Source organism: Macaca nemestrina, chromosome Y (genome assembly GCF_043159975.1).
Source record: "Macaca nemestrina isolate mMacNem1 chromosome Y, mMacNem.hap1, whole genome shotgun sequence".
NCBI classification, from domain to species: Eukaryota; Metazoa; Chordata; class Mammalia; order Primates; family Cercopithecidae; genus Macaca; species Macaca nemestrina.
The window spans coordinates 10,628,897-10,647,343 of NC_092146.1; positions in this window are offsets into that span (position 1 = coordinate 10,628,897).

Below are 18,447 nucleotides of genomic sequence, written 5' to 3' on the forward strand. Positions count from 1 at the left end.
AAATATGTTGGAAGTGTCTATGTCATTTTCAGAGAAATGTCTATTTACGTCTCCTGAATATTTTTAATTAGAATGTTTTTGGATATTGAATTGTGTTTCTTATTTGTTCTGGACACTATTTTTTTTTTCTTTTCTTTCTTTCTTTTTTTTTTTTTTTTTTTTTGAAGATGGAGTCTTACTCTGTCATCCAGGCTGGTGTAATCTTGGTTCATGGCAACCTCTGCTTTCCAGATCAAACAATTCTCCTGCCTCAGCCCCCTGAGGAGCCAGGATTACAAGTATGTGTCACCATAGCTACATAATTTTTGTGTTTTTAGTAGATGGGGTTTCATCAGGCTGGTCTCAAACTTCTGACCTCATGATCTGCCCTCCTTGTCCTCCCAAGGATACTAACCTTTTATGAGATATATAATTTTCAAATACTTTCTCACATTTGCTAGGTTGTCTCTACACTGTCTTTGTTATTTCCTTGGTTGTGCAGAATCTTCTTAGTTTGATGTAATTCCATTTGTTTAGTATTTCATTTGTTTTCTTTTTTTGAGAACTCATCCATAGAAGTCTGCCCAGGCAAATGCCATGAAGAATTTTCCTTATGCTTCTTTTGAGGAGTTTTATAATTTTTGTCTCATATTAATCTTTCATTCATTTGGAGCAGACATTTGAACATTACTTAAAATAGAAGTCTAGATTTATGCTTCTGTATGTGAATATTCAGTTTTCTCACGTATTGTATTAAAGATACTATTTATTCTTAAGGCAATTTAATGTTCTCCTTTTCCCAAAACTCTTGTGATAAATCAGTTGACGGTAGATGCATGGATTTATTTCTGAGCTCTCTGTTCTGCTCTATTGGTCTACATGTTTGCTTTTATGTTTTTATGTTTTTTGGTTTCACTATTACTTTAGTTGTATATTTTAAAATTGACTAGTATGATGTCTTCAGCTTTGAGATTGAGGCATATGTAACTATGTGTTAGGAGGTGTTTTGCAGTTTCATATATATTTTTTGGCATTTCTTTTTCTATTTCTGTAAGAATGGTTATTGGTGTTTGCATGAGAATAACATTAAATCAATAGATTGCTTTGGATAGTGTAAAGACTTTAACAATCTCTTCTCTTGCAAACTATAAACATGGATGACATTCTACTTGTATCTTCTTTTAACAGGCTTTTATAGTTCTCTGTAGAGACCTTCCACCTTCTTAGTTAAGCTTACTTGTAGAAGATTTTGTTACTATTTTGAATATATTATTTTATTTCTTATTTTATAGCTCATTATTATATATAGAAATGATACAAATTTTTACACATTGATGTTTGTGTGTTTCATCTTTACTGCAATTATTCTCAGTTTTTTTGTAGGGCCTTAAATTATTATATATGTATGTATATATAAATGTATATATGGCTGTATATATACACACATATATATGCATATACATGCATATACATACACACATATATGTGGGCATGTATACATATAATATGTACAAAATTATTGGCTGAATGTGGTGGCTCATGTCTGTAATCCAGCACTGTAAAACACTGAGACTGATGGATTGCTTGAGGTCAAGAGTTGGAGACTAGCCCAGGTAACATGATCAAACATAGGCTCTATTGAAAACAAAAAAATTAGTCAGGCATGGTGTGCACCTGTAGTACCAGATACTCCAGAGGTTATCAAAGATCACCTGAACCTAAGGGTCAGAAGCTGTATTGAGCCAAGATCTTGTTATTACTCTCCAGCCTGGGTGACAGAGCAAGACTCTGTCTCAGAAAATAATAATAATTAAATAAAATGAAATTATTTTATCTACAAATAGGGATGATTTGGTTTTCTCTTTTTCTATTTGGGTCACATTTATTTCTCCATCTTGTCTAAGTTTTCTGATTAGGAGTTCAAACTATAATACTTGAAGCAGTAAAAGTAAACATTCTTTTTGCAAATCTTAAAAAAATTTAAAATTTTCATTGTGAGTTTGTCATATATGTCTTCAACTGTATTGAAGCATTATATTATACGTCTAATTTGTTTAATGATTTTGTCATGGGAGAATATTAATTTTTCTCAAGTAATATTTATCAAGTAAAATGATTATAGTTTTTTCTGTTTCCCCTGTCAGTTTGGTAGATATTTATTTATTTGTGTGTGTTGATTCATCTCTGTATCAGAAGGTTTAATCTTACTCGACCATAGGGAATGACCTTTTAATGCATATAAATTGTTTTGCTAGTACTTTGAGGGGGAGATATGAATTCATGTTTATGAGTACTATTAGCATAATAGCCATTAATACTTTTTAAAAGTTTGATAGAATTCTGCTGTAATATCATCAGGGTGCAAACTTTTAATTGATAGATGTTTTATTATAGATTCAATTTTGCTTCTTATCACTGACCTATACAGATTCTATGTTTATGTATAAGTTAATCTTGGTAGATTGTAAACTTCAGTAATTTACACGTTTATTCTAGGTTTTCTGGTCTGTTTCTGTATAGTTGTTCACAGTGGTGTCTTAGGATATTTTGTGTTTCTGTGGTACCAGCTGCAATCTTATTTTCTGTTTCTGTTTGTTTTAGTTTCTCTCTTTAGTCAGCCAAGTTAAACAGCTGTAAATTATTTATATTTTTAAGGCCAACTCTTCCTTTCTGTAATTTTGTGATTTTTAACTTTTATTTCTACCTGCTTTGATCTTTAGTTTTTCCACTAAATTTTGTTTTGTGATTGCATAGCAATTTTAGGAATTTCATATTCTCTTTATTCTCTTTCTATGAAGAATGCTATATTTGTACAGGGATTGCATTGAATCTGGATATCACTTTATGGAATACTGACATTTAAACAATGTTAATTCTTCAAAGCCCTAAATGTGAAATATTGTTCCACTTATTTGTGGGCTTTTTTTTTTTTCATTTTTTTATCAATGTCTTATCAATATAAAATGAGCTTTCTTTTACTTTTTTGGATATCTTTATTCCTAAGTATTTCACCTTCTGTATCTACTGTAAATAAAAATATTTTCTTGATTTATTTTTCAGATACATTTCTATGGGTGTACAAAAGCCATGCTGAATTTTTCATGTAGATTTTGTACTCTATACACTTACTAAATTTGTTTATTAGTTCTAATCGTTTTTAAAAAATGGATTATTTAGGGTTTTCTATATAAGATGAAGTTATCTACATATAGGGGATGTGTAGCTTCTTCCCTTCTATCCAGACATCTTTAGTATTTTCTCTCTTACATCACTGCTGTGGCTCGGACTTCTAGTTTTATGTTGAATAGATGTCATGAAAGTATCCATTATTGACTTGTTTCAGACCTTAGCAAAAGCTTGCAACTTTTTCCCACTCAGTATGATGTTAGCTGTGAATTTGTCATATATAATTTTAACTGTGTTCAGATGAATTTTTTAAACGTAACTGTTGACAGTTTTTACCATGAAGCAATGTTAAATTTTCCCAAATGGTTTTTCTTCATTGGTGGGGTTCAAATAGATTGATGGGATAAATATTAAATATAGTTATAGTAATAGTTAAAAACTATCTTTGAAGGCCTGAGAGTTTGCATACCTTCAGAATGCTTGGCTGAAGGCAGCCAGGGTCTCTTTGCAGGAGCCAGAAAGATTAGGGTGCAAGTACCAATGAATGTGGAAAGCTTATCTTACTAACCTGTTTAGTTATATGAGCTTAAGAATAACCTTTGTCCTACCACACATACTTTACTGCCTTTATCTCAGGGGTCAGCAGAAGTTTATTACCCATAAATGGTGTTTGTTTTGGACCTCATATCCTAGCTATTAATCTTTACCCTGTAGCAGTGTTTACTCACAATTTTTCTTAATTGGTCTTATTGAATAAATGTGACACTGATTAGTAGATAAGGACTGAGTCACAACTGTTTACAGAACACAGCTTGGAGCCTGTAAGTAGCTTGGACCCTCAGCTAGATTGGCAGAGCAGAATATCTGTGTGTCAGTGTATGTTTATTCTTCCATTGCCAAATCAGTAGTCAGCAGGAAGAGACACCCACCAGCAGCTACTGTCTCTACAAAAGCAGCATTGCCTCAAATGGGCACATTTGTGAGGACCTGTGTCAGGGTTTGCAAAAACAAACCCCCCACAGTTGAAGCCCCTCTTGTGGCAAGCTTCAAAAGAAGTGTGAGGACTGCTTTCATGAGGAAAGTTGTGAAGGAAGCATGAAGTAAACACAATGGATCCCTTAAAAACAAAAATGAAAAAAGGAACCACATGTTCAAGTCAGTGTATAATTAATCAGTAAGTCATTGCTGCTCATTCAAGGTTACTAAGTACTGGGGGAAGTTGAGTCAAACTGAGGTTTCATCATGGGACACAGTTACCAGCTCAACAGAAACAGTAAATAAAAGTGTTGAAACAGTTGCTTAAGGCTAGCAGAGCATCAGTTTTGCAGGCTCAATTAAGGGACATAATGCAAATTGTTGTGATCCCAAGTCCATGGTTCTCAGAAAAAGGAATGCTAAATGTAGAACTGTGGGAATAAGTGAGGAGAAACCTTAAACAACATCAGGTGTAAAGGCAGCAGGTCCAAGTGTGTCTGGAATTTATTCCTTCTGGTGGGTTCTTGATCTAACTGACTTTGAGAATGAAGCCATAGACCTTGTGGTGAGTGTTACAACTCTTAAAGGTGGCATGTCCAGAGTTTGTTTCTTCTGGTGGGTTCATAGTCTCAGTAACTTCAGGAATGAATCTGCAGACCCTCGTGTTGAGTGTTACAGCTCTTAAAAGTAGCACATCTGGAGTTGTTTGTTTCTCTTAGTGTTTTTGTGGTCTTGCTGACTTCAGGAATGAAGGTGCAGACCCCTGTAGTGAGTGTTACAGCTCATAATGGTAGTGCAGACCCAAACAATGAGCAACAGCAAGCTGTATTGTGAAGAGCAAAAGAACAACATGAAAGGGGAGCCAAGCAGGTTGCCGCTGCTGGCTGGCATGGCCAACTTTATTCCCTTATATTTCCCTGCCCATGTCCTGCTGATTGTTCCATTCTACAGAGGGCTGATTGCTGCATTTACAATCCTTTAGCTAGACACAGAGTGCTCATTGGTGCATTTTTATAGAGTGCTGATGGGTGTGTTTACAATCCTTTAGTTAGACACACAGAGTTGATTGGTGCATTTACAATCCTCTAGCTAGACGGAAAAGTTTTCCAAGTCCCCACTTGGTCCAGGAAGTCCAGCTGACTTCCCCTCTTAACGCCCCCTCTGAACAGGACACCCCAACTGCTGTCAGGAATTGGGCAATGACTGCTCTAGCTAGCTAGCCCTGCAGTTGTAATGTCCTCCAGAGGGAAACTCTTTAGTCCAGTCAAAGGGCCAGCGGGTAAGTCCCAGGGTCCTTGGTAGAAGTTGTTACTTGAGCTCATTTGGGGTTCCATTTGTAAGACCATCTGTATCTTGATGGCCTCATTCTTAGAGGAAACAAATTTGACAAGGAGGTTAAAAATACAGGATCCAAAGAAGAGTAACAGCAAGATGTCTGTCATGGGTCCTAGAAAGGGGAGAAGCATGTTGCCCAACTCCAGAGGTTGGAACAAGAGTTTGAAAGGCATTAACTGATTTCAGAATCCTTTTCCTTTAAATGCTGGGTGGCATTGCATACTATCCCTGACTGGTTAGTGTGAAAACAATACTCTTCCCCTAACAAGGTGCAGGATCCTCCTTTCTCAGCAGTGAGGAGGTCTAGGCCTCAGGAGTTTTGGAGAGTCACTGCTGCCAAAGAGTGTATTTGGGATTGTAGATTAAGGATAGATTATGTTATTTCTTGTAAACTGTCTGAGAAATCCTTGGAGAGTGTGTGGTAGTAGGATAATGAAGTAGATAAACCTGCTCCTCCAGTTCCTGTAGCAGTGGCCATTTTTAACCCTATAAGTAGGAGTATTAGTTGTATGGCCCTGCGCTGATGGACTTGAGCTTTGAGGGGCACTGATAGGGTCTGATTTGCATAGGATTAGAAGTTAGGATAATACATGTTACACTGTTAACTTTTAACAAACTTTACTTTTGTTGAACACCTTGCAATTTTGGGATTTTAATTTTCCTTTGCTATTAATAAAGCCTCATTCAGTCCATATTCACTTGGAATTGGTATAGATGGCTCCTTCCTGATTCTATAAGTACTTTAAGGTTTAGCTGATTATAAACAACTAGCATGTTTGAGCAGACCAATTTTTAGGCAATTTTTCTAACTCTGCTTCTACAAGAGTTTCCTTATCACTTACTGAATATTCATTTTGTCTTTTTTCCTTAATTACCTGGGAGGAACCATCAATCATCCTGTCCTAAAGGAGTTCCTCCTAGGTCTGGTCAGACCTTTCTATTGTAATTAACTAAGATTTAGGTCCCCTGTTATGAAGCCTGCTGGGTTAAGGATTTTTGATAGGAAGGCTATAGGTTGTGAGTGGCCTCAGTGCTTTTGAGGTATGCCCTTGTTTACGCTGACAACAAGGTGGTATTGAAGTATTATACAGTCACTGGGAAGACCTTCAATTATGAATTATAGGATTTAAATATACCATAGCTTTTAAAGGAATAGGGTCACTGCTTTTTTATTTTATTACTTCTATCTCTCTCTCTCTGATTCTTTGCCTCTCTCATTCTTTCTGACTCCCTCCTTGTCTGTTCTATTCCTCTCTTTGACTTTTTGTATATCTCTTTCTCTTTGACTTTCTCTTCATCTCTTTCTCTCTCTGACTTTCTGTCCCTCTTTCTCTTCTTCTCTCTGTCTCTCTCTTTGACTCCTTCTTCATCTCTGTCTCTTCATCTCTCTCTCTCTCTGATGTTGTCTCTTTCTTTCCTTTCTGCTCTTTTTCTTTGCCTACGCGAGACACCTATTCTGGTGTTCTCCCCTCTCCTTCACCTTTTGATGGCTTCGGCCGTGTAAGACTGCCACCTCCTTAGGTTTTTGCACTGTGTACAATAACTCCATGGTTTCTTTGTGATATTTAATGTGGGTTCCCACAGAGGTTAGGAACTGCCTTTCTTTCCCTATTGCAACATGGACATGTAAGATTAGATAAGCATACTTACTATCTCTAGCAAAGTATCCCAATTACAACTGAGGAGAGGGGAGAAATACCTTGTTAGAGGCCACCCCAGGATTCCTCGGATGGAAACTGACCTTGAGGACAGCAGTCCAGGGTAGGAGATTAACACTGAGAAAGCTGTACCAGTGTCCAGGAGGAAGTCAATTTCCTAGCTCTCAATGGTTAAAATTCTCTGAGACTCAGTTAGGGTAATGCTTGCCCTGGGCACCCTCAGTCCTGTTGTTGGATCATCTAGTTGGGGCCTTCTAGCCCAGAGAACCTTCATCCTCTGGGGCAGTGCACCATCCAGTGATTACCTTGGCATAGTGGACATGGCTGTCGGGGAACTTGTTTCTTGTTGGAAAATCTTTTTTAAGGTGTCCTTGCAAACCACACTGGTAAGGAGCGCTAATGGGTGATTGGTCTGCTCCATTTTCTGTACTCTCTGAAACACCAAGGTTTGTTTGTCTGAGGGCCATGACTAAGGCTGTGGTCTTTCTGTAATCTTTCTTTTCCTTTTTGGCCTGTTCCTCTTTGTCCCTATGATAAAACACCAAGGTTGCCAGGTTTAATAATGCCTGCAGATTTCATTGAGAGCCCAGGGCTTGCTTTTGGAGCTTTCTCCTCATATCTGCAGCTGATTGGGCAATAAGCTTATCTTTTAGGATCAATGGACCCTCAAGTGAGTTGGGTGACAGGTCAGTATATTTTCTTAAGGCCTCCATAGCCATTCAAGGAAGGCAGAAGGATTTTCTTCCTTTCCATGAGTTATGGTGGGCATCATTGAATAATTCATGGGTTTTTTCCTCATTCTCCTTAGTCCTTCTAGAACACACATCAGCAGATATTTAAGACTCCAGTCCCTATGATCTGAGTCAACTTTCCAGTGGGGGTCCATACTGGGATGGTTTGCTGACTAGTAAGGAATTCATCCCTTTCTTTGGCTGTCATTTTATCATTTACTTGACTTAGATACCAGGTAACTCCAAACTCTTGGGCTTCAGGTAAAGCCACATTCTTTTCATTGAAGGCCAGGGTTTGATCTAACAAGAGCATGACACCTCTCCAAATGAGGTCAAAGGTTTGCCCTAGACCCTCTAGGACATCTCTATACCTATCAGAATCATCTGAAAACTTCCCCAGGTGTGCCTTGATCTGCTTTAAATCAGAGAGGAAGCAGGGGACATATACCCAGATTGGGCCAAGTTCCCCTCCCCCTACAGTTTGAAGGGGACATAACTGATAGCCTGGGGATTTCTGTGGTCCTTTGGAGATTTCTTTTCTTGTGTCCTTCTGAGAAGGGGAGATTAGAGGAGGCTTATCATTAATAGAAAGGGGAGCTATAGGGAGGTTAGGATATGAAGGTAAACTGAGAGGTCCTCTTGTGGGGTGTACATTGCAAGCTTTGCATAGTTGTGCATTCTCCTTCAGTGAAAAGAAAGCTTGGACATAAGGTATTTCACTCCATTTGCCTTCCCTCTTATACAAAAAGGTCAAGCTGCAGGATAGTATTGTAATTTGCACTTTCCTCAGGTGGCCATTTTTCCCCATCAGAGAGAGAATATTGGCACCAGACCACAGCATGGAAAAAAAGTGAGCTGCCTATTTTCCAGGTTTTGCAGGTCAATTTGGTCCCAATGGCTTAGAAAGCATTTCAAGGGTGAGCCTATTGATGTCTGAGTTTTTCCCATCTGAAAAACAAAACCGCCCATGGTTTTGGTTGGTTTCTTTCAACCCCCGCCCCCTCCAACCAAAGCCCAAGAACCCACAATGGTCCCTGGACCATGGTGCTCAGAAGAGTTGCACTCACTGACACAGCAGCAGAAACACGTCTTGCCTAAGAACCTGCAACTGTCCCTGGACCGTGCTGATTGGAATTGTTGTGCTCACTGACACAGCAGCAGAAACACTAGCTTTCCCCCAGACAAAAACAGGACTGAGGAAGTTCAGATTTAGTGACCCTTACCAATGCATTCTCAAAAACCTGCAACTTTGCCTTTCCTCTTAGACCACAAAAGAGGACTAAGAAAAATCGGATTTAGTGGCCCTTATTGATGCATTCTCAAAAATCTGTTAGAGTCTTAAGCATTCTCCTTTTAGTATTGGGACTTTAACCCTATCCTATAAAGACATTATTCCCCAAAAATGAAGTGAATGGTCATACCTTGAGGGAGGGAATTGATCTCCAGGGTTGGAAGAATGATACATTTTGTCCTCATGTGAATAGAAAAGATAATATTTCTGAAGCACCCCATATCCTAGCTTCAGTAATAGCTTTTGTTAGACCTGCTAGTCTGAGGAGGGATCCTAAAATTCCAGATAAGCCCCATCCTGATAGGGCTTTGGGCAAAAATTATGCTTTTCTGATTGGTAAGCTCAGGTGCCTAAAAAAGGGAATAGAGTCCTGGAGTTTATGTTATAAATCATTCTTATAGGAGAAACTAGAAAAGCACCAGAGACAGGGTGTGGTTTTTAGAAACAGGATGAGCCTCAGTGAAGAAAGGCAAGAGGAAGTTTGTCTTACAGGTGTTAGGACCCAGGAGGCAATGGTCAGTATAGATAGAATAGATGGGCGAGTCTCACTTGGGCGACGTGACTTTGACAGTTCCACTTATGGCTACAGGGTCAACCAACTTTTTGTGGGGACCCCAGAGCTGACTAGCTTTCCTCTCTGTTGATCTTCAGCTCAGCCAAGAAGTACAGGAAGAGTGGAAGCTGGTTCCAAGCAAACCAATGCACCCAACTCCAAAGAGTCAGGGATAGTTAGAGAGCCCTTTCCTAGAAAGCCTGACACCCATATCTTTAGTCCAGCAGCTGCGCTAGTCACTTTTAACTGGCTGACAGGTGCCTGGTATTTAGTCCCAGAATTCTAATGAAAAATAGGACAGAATAGCAAGGGAAAGGGGTCCGAAGGGACCACTTGGTGATGGTCCCTTTGTGGTTACCAAGAATTGTCCCATCTGGCATGCCAATTGTGTCACCTTGTGGTCACCCAGACCGGTAACAGATATAATATTGTGGTCTTTAAAACAGTCCTGGCTCTGTTACACAAAAAGCCTGAAAAGAGACAGGAGGAGGAAACGTAACCTGGCTTATCACATCATTTTCCCTCAGCTTTAGTATCATTGGGGTGAAATAACAAAGAGGAAACAGATGTCTTACCTGAGCCTCCTCTTCCAATAGGTAAGAAAAAAGATATAGGATACGCTACAGCTATCAGTCTCTGTCTTAAGCAGGCAGAACTAAAAGGGGAGCTCTTACCCTGCCCAGTAATCCAAGATAGGCAAAGTGATCAGGTACCTAAACGACTAACAAAAGTTATTAGAAGCCAAAGCCCCACAGCCAAGTGAACACTAAGTAGGAAGGAAAATTCCACCCACACTACAGCAGCAAGAACAAAGCCAAGCCACTGCTAGAGCTAGTCTGCCATGAAGGGGCAAAAAGTGCTTGCAACAGAGTTTGTCTAAGTGGAGATGCACCCTGGTCAGCAACAGCCACCTGGAGTTGGGGAGAGGGAGTTGGCACAGAGGAAAAATGGCACTGTAAAAAAGTGGCACCTTTTCAAATGTAAAGCAGCCTCCGCTCCGGGACCCAATTGGCTGGATCTCTAGCTCTGCAGGCAACCCACAGCAAAATCTCACATGCTCCTTGCTTACTAGCAACATCCCAGATTATAATTTTTTGATAAGATTTAAATAAAGTGAAAGAATTTGAAAGACCTTTTTGTAATAAAAGCCACTGTTGTTATATCTCTCCAAATTCAATTTAAATAAAACAGTAACCCCTAGGAGGACAGTCATTACAGAAGGCCCATGAGTCAGTTTAGGAAAAACTAAAAGCAAATTATCCTTCCCCACAGGGATTCCTCAAGATTGGCCTGTAATTGTTATTGACTTAAAAGATTGTTTCTATAAAATTCATCTAGCAGAACACAACAAACAAAAATTTGCATTTACAATACCAACTATTTTTTTGTTTGTTTGTTTGTTTGAGACAGAGTCTCACTCTATCACCCAGGCTGGAGTGCAGAGGCGTGATCTCGGCTCACCTCAAGCTTTGCCTCCTGGGTTCACACCATTCTCCTGCCTCAGCCTCCTGAGTAGCTGGGACTACAGGCAGCCACCATCACACCTGGCTAATTTTTTGAAGTTTTAGTAGAGTCGGGTTTCACCGTGTTAGCCAGAATGGTCTTGATCTCCTGACCTCATGATCTGACCAAGTCAACCTCCCGAAGTAATGGGATTATAGGCATAAGCCACCATGCCTGGCCAATACCACCCATTAATAATGAAAAGTCAACTTGTCAGTTTCATTGGAAAGTGCTTCAAGGAAAGCTACAGTCCCACCATGTTTCACAATCGTATAAATCAAGCTTTGCTCACTAGTAGGAAAAAAATTTCCTGACTGTCAAACTATTCATTTTATTGATAATATTCTAATACAGTCCTAACGGAGCCAATACGTTTAAATTTGTTTACTTCCATCATAAATACTACAAAGTTAAACAATTTAGTCCTTGCACCTGAAAAAGTACAAATGTCTTCTCCTAGGAAATACATTGGATATCTCTTAACCACTCTGTCAGTAAGACCTCAAAAAGTTAAACTAACTACTAGCAACTTATACACCTTAAATGATTATCAAAAATTACTAGGAGACATTAACTGACTATATCCCACTTCAAAAATTTCTACTGATAAACTACAAAACCTGTTTTCTCTCTTTAAGGACAATGCAGCCCTGTATTCTCCCAGATATTTAATCCCTGCAGCAAAAAGGGAAATTGAGGAAATCAATAACGGCCTCTCTCAGAGGCAGCTAGATCTCAGTGATTCACAGTATTCAATTCAGTTGTTCATCTTTCCCACCAAACACTCCCATACAGTGTTACTAGGCAAATGACCCCTGGGTTATGCTTCATATAATGGGTTTTTGGCTTACATACTGGGACTAAAACACTGTCTCCCTATACCCAGTTAACTACTAAAGTCATTTATTCCAGTCACAAATGTTGCAATCAGTTGCTAGGTTATGACTCTGGTGTCATCAGGATTCTTTTAAGTAAAAAGCAATTTGAAACGTATTACCTTTGTCAATAAATCTACAAATACTTTTCTTTGATTACATAGGACAAATAGAGCATGTGCTCCTTGTTAGCAAACTCCTACATTTCTTATCTCATACTCTGGTAAAGTTGTCTACAAAAACAGTTTACTTCCCCATACCTAATGCTTTAACACTGTTTACTGATAGGTCTGGTAAACATGTAAAACTGGCAGTCTGGTAGAGACCAAACAATTCACTCCATCTAGGTTTGCCTAGTACTCAGAGAGCTAAGATTACTCTGCTTATTTATTTAAAAACTTTAAAGCCCTAATTATGTCTCTTTCTTCGACTTTCACAATTGCTAAATTAACATACACGTGCCATTTTTATTACACACATTTGAGCCCACAGCTCACTGCCTGTACCACTGGCTTATGGCAATGAACAAGCAGACCTTCAGATTATGACATAACTGCTTGACCAAACACCCCAATCGCACCAATTTTTCCACCAAAATTGGAGAAATTTATCTAAACAAATTCAACTTACCATAAGGCCGGCTAAACAAATTATCATATAATGCCCAGATTGTCAGCTTGAGAGTTGACCATGTGCTAGCAGCCCTTGCTTGCTCTCAGCACATCCTCAGCCTTGGCGTCCACCCTGGCTGTGCTCAAGGAGCCCTTCAGCCTGCTGCTGCTCTGTGGGGCCCGTCTCTGGGGCTGGCTGAGGATGGAGCTGGCTCCCTTTGCTCAGAGGGAGGTGTGGAGGGAGAGGTATGGGTGGGAGCCAGGGTTGTATGCTGAGCTTGCAGGCCAGCACGGGTTTGGGTCCATGCCACCTTTATGAGCTGTAAACTCACTGCAAAGATCTGCAGCTTCACTTCTGAAGCCAGCAAGACCGCGAACCCACCAGAAGGAATGAACAACTCCAGATGTGCCACCTGTAAGAGCTGTAGTGAAGGTCTGCAGCTTCAAACCTGAAGTTAACAAGACCATGAACCCACCTGAAGGAAGAAACTCCAGACACATCTGATCATGTGAAGAATCAAACTCTGGACACATCATCTTTAAGAATTGTAACACTCACTGCAAGGGTCCACAGCTTCATTCTTGAAGTCAGCGAAACTAAGAACCCACCAATTCTGGACACATTTTGGCGACCATGAAGGGACTATCACCTATTGCCATCACCTATCACCAAGCAGTGAGTACCATTGGACACCTTTTGCTTGCTATTCTGTCCTATTTTTCCTTAGAATTCAGGAGCTAAATATCGGGCACCTGTCGGCCAGTTAAAAGCAACTAGCACAGCCACTGGACTAAAGACATGGGTGCCAGACTTTTTAGGAAAAGGCTCTCTAACTACCCACAACTCTTTGGAGTTGGGAGCATTGGTTTGTCTGGAACCAGCTTCTGCTTTTCCCATATTTCTGGGCTTAGCCAAGGGTCAACAGAGAAGAAAGCCATTCAGCTCCGGGGTCCTGACAACAGGTGGGTTGACCCTACGGTCATGAGCAGAACTCTCAAAGGCAAAGCACAGAAGCGAGACTCGCCCATCTGTCCTGACCTTTGCACCCTGGATCCTAATGCCTGCCTGACAAACTTCCTCTTGTGTCTCTTCTCTGAGGTTAGCTTCACTTCTACAAACCACTCCCTCTCTCTGGTGATTTTCTAGTTTCTTCTATAAGAATGATTTCTGGTATAAACTTCAGGACTCTGTTACCTTCTTTTGGCATCTGGGCTCATTAATCAGAAAGACATAATTTTTGCCGAAAGCCCCACCATAGAGGAGACTATCGAATTTTAGGATCCCTCCTCAGACTAGCAGGCCTAATAAAAGCTATTCCTGAAGCTAGGATTTGGGAAGCCTGAGAAATTTTATCCTTCCTATTCATACAAGTGAGGATAAAAGGTGTCACTCTTTCAACCCTGGAGATCACTTCCCTCCCTCAGGGTATGGCCCTTCACTTCATTTTTGGGGCATAACATCTTTATAGGACAAAGGTAAGGTTCCAATACTAAAAGGAGAATGCTTAGAACTCTAACACGTTTTTGAGAATGCGTCAGTAAGGGCCACTAAATTGGATTTTCCTCAGTCCTCTTTGTGGTCTAGGAGTACAGGCAAGGGTGCAGGTTTTTGAGAATGTGTCAGTAAGGGCCACTAAATCCAACCTTCCTCAGTCCTCCTTGTAGTATTGGAGGAAAACTAGTGTTTCTGCTGCTGCGTCGGTGAGTGTAACTCTTCCAATCATCAGGGTCCAGGGACCATTGTAGGTTCTTGGGCAAGGATTGTTTCTGCTGCTGTGTCAGTGAGTGCAACTATTCCAATCAGCAGGGTCCAGGGACAATTGCAGGTTCTTGGGCAGGGAGAGAAACAAAACAAACCAAAACCATGGGCATTTTGTCTTTCAGAAGAGAAACACTCAGGCATCAACAGGCTCACCCTTGAAGTGCATCCTAAGCCACTGAGACCAATTTGACCCACAAACACTGAAAAAAAGGCAGCTCATTTTTTTCTTCCCTATGGCTGTGCCCCAATATTCTCTCTTTGATGTGGAAAAGTGGCCATCTGAGGGAAGTACAAATTACAATACTATCCTGCAGCTTGACCTTTTCTGTAAGAGGGGAGATAAATGGAGTGAAATACCTTATGTCCAAGCTTTCTTTTCATTGAAAGAGTATACACAACTATGCAAAGCATGCAATTTACATCACACAGGAGGACCTCTCAGCTTACTCCCATATCCTAACCTCCCTATAACTCCCCTTTCTATTAATGATAAGACTCCTCTAATCTCCCCTTCCCAGAAGAACACAAGACAAGAAATATCCAAAGGACCACAATCATCAGCCTGGGCTATTCGTTATGTCCCCTTCAAGCTGTAGGGGAGGGGAATTTGACCCAACCCAGGTATGCATCCCTTTCTCCATCTCTGATTTAAAGCAGATCAAGGTAGACCTGAGGAAGTTTTTGGATGATCCTGATAGGTATATAGATGTTCTACAGGGTCTAGGGCAAATCTTCGACCTCACTTGGAAAGATGTCATGCTACTGTTAGATCAATGAAAAGAATGCAGCTTTAGCTGCAGGCTGAGAGTTGGAGTTACCTGGTATATTAATCAAGTGAATGATATAATGACAGCCAAAGAAAGGGATGAATTCCCTACAGTTCAGCAAGCCATCCCCAGTATGGATCCCCACTGGGACCGTGACTCAAATCATGGGGACTGAAGTTGTAAACAACTATTGACCTGTGTTCTAGAAAGACTAAGGAGAATTAGGAAAAAGCCTATGAATTATTCAGTGATGTCCACCATAACTCAAGGAAAGGAAGGAAATCCTTCCTTGAGTTGCTGCGTGAGGCCTTAAGAAAATATACTCCCCTGTCACCTGAATCACTTGAGGGTCAATTGATTCTGAAAGATATTTATTACCCAATCAACTCTCTGTAAAACAAACCAATCAACTCTCTGTAAAATGGACCAATCTGCAGGATGTGGGCGGGGCCAGATAAGGGAAGAAAAGCAGGCCACTTGAGCCAGCAGTGGCAACCCACTGAGGTCCCCTTCCACACTATGGAAAGTTTGTTCTTTCTCTCTTCACAATAAATGCTGTTGCTCACTCTTTGGGTCTGTGCTGCATTTATGAGCTGTAACACTCACTGCGAAGGTCTGCAGCTTTGCTCCTAAAGCTAGCAAGACCACAAACCCACCAGAAGGAACAAACAACTCCAGATGTGCCACCTTTAAGATCTGTAACACTTACCGCAAATGTCTGCAGCTTCACTCCTGAAATCAGCAAGACCACAAACCCACCAGAAGGAAGAAACTCTGGACGCATCTGAACAGCTGAAGGAACAAACTCCAGACACATCTTTAAGAACTGTAACACTCACTGCAAGCGTCCACAGCTTCATTCTTGAAGTCAGCGAGACCAAGAATCCACCAATTCCAGACACAAGCTCACAGGAATATCCCCTCCTTCTAGAGGTGTGAACTCTAGAGGACTGGAATGTAATCAGTTGTGGCAAACAGATATTACACACATCCCTGTATTTGGATAACTAAGATATGTACATACATCCATTGCTACCAACACTCATTTAATTTATATAACGTAGTTCTAGTGCATTATTAAATTGAAGAAGAGGGTATGTTTATGTTCACACTCCCTTAGGTCCTCTTTAGATTCCTGCATGATGCATCAAACCATACCATGGCATGGCTAAGAACACAACCCAGTATGAGAAATGAAGAGAATAACCCTACTTAACTTCCAAAATCAGACAGAGATGGAAAAATTAAGAGAAAATTCAAGGGAAAGAATGAGTAAGAAATAGATTCAAAAATATCAAAGAGAGACAGAGAAAGTAATACTAAGGAGAAACACAAAGCAGGATGGAGAGAGAGATATATTAAGAAAGTTACGGATAAAAGAATGCATCTTTAGCAAGGAAAGTTATAAAAGAAAATTCAAAAGTTAAGGCATGTCAAAGGTTGTAAAAGTCGTTGAGAATGTTACAAAAAGGAATTTCTGCAGGAAATATTATATAATCTTTGTTTTGAAGGTCTAAGCAAGTTGTAATCGTAAAAAAAGATTATATATGTAAACATATTGGTTAAACTTAAAAAGGTATTCAGTTTTTTTGTATCCTAGAGATTAAAATAAAGCACAAGTTTTTCTTAAAACAATAACCTGCTCTTTAAAGATTGTACAAACTCCCTTAGCCTAGGAACCACTTGTAGAATTTCCAACACCGGCCTGGAGATTATGTCATCATCAAAGGAGAGAAAGAAGAAAAAACTTGAGCCAGCCTGAGAAAGACCCTGCAGGACCTGCAGCCTCAAACAATGCAACTTGCTAAGTCAATGCAGGCCCTGGACAGAATGCTGAAGAAGATTACTCAGAAAACTGAATGACTCCTGCTCTGGACATAGGCCTCATTCCCTCCAGGTAATTTATTTCATTTTAATTTCTCACTCTGCCTATATCTATACCTGCTACACTCTATTAAGTTCATCTCTTAAATACTTATGCAGACACCCCTTCCAGCTTTTAACAATATAACTGACTGGAAGGAGTTAACATACTCCCTGTGGAGTTCCTTAGTAGCAGCACACATCAAACTAACATGCCAAGTAACACTAAAAGTCATTCTTTGACTGGAAAAGAATGCTATTAATTGTATTCAACATTGTTTTGTGTTATTTGCTAATTCTAAGATGCAAAGCCAGAATAAGAGCAGTGACCACCTCTCCTGATAAACCTGTGGCTGCATGTATCTGCACTCAGCAATCAAAAAGACACGATGCAGAAAACAAAAAAAGGGGGAAATGTTGAGGTTCTATTGGGCTGGTGGGAAAAAGATTAAAGATAGTTACAGTAATAGTCAAAATCTGTCTTGGAAAACCTGAGAGTTTGCATACTTACAGATTGCTTGGCTGAAGGCAGCCAGGGTCTCTTTCCAGGAGCCAGAAAGATTAGGGTGCAAGTGCAAATGAATGTGGAAAGTTTATCTTACTAACGTTTTTAGTTATGTAGGCTTAAGGCTAATCTTTGGCCTATGGTCAGTATTTTACTGCCTCCTACTCGAGAGGTCAGCAGACGTTTATTATCCGCAAATGGTGTTTTTTTTAATGCTTCAGAACATAGCCTTTTGTTTGTTTGTTTGTTTCTGCCTCCCAAGTAGCAGAGACTGCAGGTAGCTGACACCATGCCTGGCTAATTTTTTTTTATATTTTCAGTACAGACAGGGTTTCACCATGTTAGCCAGGATGATCTTGATCTCCTGACCTCATAATTCCCCTGCCTTGGCCTTCCAAAGTGCTGGGATTACAGCCTAGAATTGAGCTTATAATATTTACCCTCTAGCAGTGTTTACTCTCCACATTTGTTAATTAGTCTTACTGAATAAATGCAACCATGACTAGTGGATGAAGGTCAAGTTGCAACTGTTTACAGAACTCAGCTTGGGGCCTGTAAGCAGCTTGAACAATCAGCTGGACTGGCAGAGTATCTGTGTATCAGTGCACATTTATTCTTTAGCCTCACTTATATATGGAAATAATGATATAATTTTGCCCTCCATTCTATTACTGTGATATTATTTAATTTTCATGTGTTAAACCATCCTTACACCTTTGGGATATATCCCACTTGGTGATAGACAATGAAATTTTTTAGTATGTTGGTTCATGTGGTTTGCTAGTAATTTTTTGATAATTTTGCATTTGTGTTCAACAGGGATATTCACCTATAGTTTTTATTTTGCCTTTACTTTCTGACATTGGTATTATAAACTGATAACAAACTGGTACAAAGTGAGTTTCAATATTTT